The following is a 1,520-nucleotide window of genomic DNA, read 5'->3' on the forward strand; positions in this document are numbered from 1 at the left end:
GTGTGTGTGTGTGTGTGAAAGAGAAAGAGAGAGAGAGAGAGAGAGAGAGAGAGAAAGCGTAACCACATTTCAAAAAATCCGACTTTTAAATCGCACTTAATTTTAGGTTTAGATTTAGCTCTTGCTAGCCACTGCTAGCTTTGATAAAGCCAGCAGTGGCTAACAAAAGCTTACTGCTTGAATATATAAATATTTTTCAAGACAATTCATTAACTGAGAGCGACACAAAATCTTACACGATGCACTTGTCAATCATAATTCTCTTTGGGCGTAAGTTATTCCCAAGGTATAGTGAACTGGATATTAAATAATATTTGTGGCTTAGTATTTTTGAGCATGAAAAAGTTACGCGTGTGTCAGTGGTAAAAATTTTTATGTATTAATCTTATATGAATGCCTTGTTGGTGTGGTATAACCTTATAGTTTGGCTGTTACTATGAACTTGCAATAATATATGCGAAAAAGCAAGAAGGTGAAGTATTAATATTAAATACAGATGGAGAGTAATGTTTAGTGAAGGGAGGGGCGATTATAAGTGTGTAATTAGCTAGCTTAACCAGTAATTAAGAAAAGCCATTATTCCCATACTGTATTTGTCGTGTAAATAGTTCTTTCAGCTACTTCACTCTTTACGAATAGCGCTATAGCAGTTACAGAAAGATACTGCGTACCATTTTTATTTTGCTCCTATAGATCCTTGCACAAACCCCCTCACATACAAGCGAACACACATGCAAACGCACACACACACAAACATATATACAGTATATATATGTGTGTATGCATACTATATATATATATATATATATATATATATATATATATATATATATATATATATATATATATATAATAATATATATACATATATATATATATATATATATATATATATATATATATATATATATATATATATAGCTATATATATATTAATATAATTCCTTTAAACTACAAATAATAAATTAATATCCAATATATATATATATATAATAATATATATACATATATATATATATATATATATATATATATATATATATATATACAGAATTATAAATCCTTCAGTATATATCTATATATATATATATATTATATATATATATATATATATATATATATATATATATATATATATATATATATATATATAATATATATATATATATATATAGGCTGTTATATAAAAGATTCTATATAGTTAGATATATTATTGTGAAATCTGAGGATCTTATGTTTTACTGGATCTTTATATTATTAAACTTCTTTTTTGTTCAGCAAATGCATATATATATATCATGGACGCATGAAATTTTCTTCTTTGATACTGCAATTGACATAATCTTTTGCAGTCTTAATTTTAAATCCCTTCTACTAGCAAGATATTTTTTGAGTGAGTTTTGAAAATTTCCCTGGACTAGCAAATGAGGGCATATATACCTGCTAGATGTATATATATATATATATACATATATATATATATATATATATATATCTATATATATATATAAACTTATATA

The sequence above is a fragment of the Macrobrachium rosenbergii genome, chromosome 9, assembly GCF_040412425.1.
Source record: "Macrobrachium rosenbergii isolate ZJJX-2024 chromosome 9, ASM4041242v1, whole genome shotgun sequence".
NCBI classification, from domain to species: domain Eukaryota; kingdom Metazoa; phylum Arthropoda; class Malacostraca; order Decapoda; family Palaemonidae; genus Macrobrachium; species Macrobrachium rosenbergii.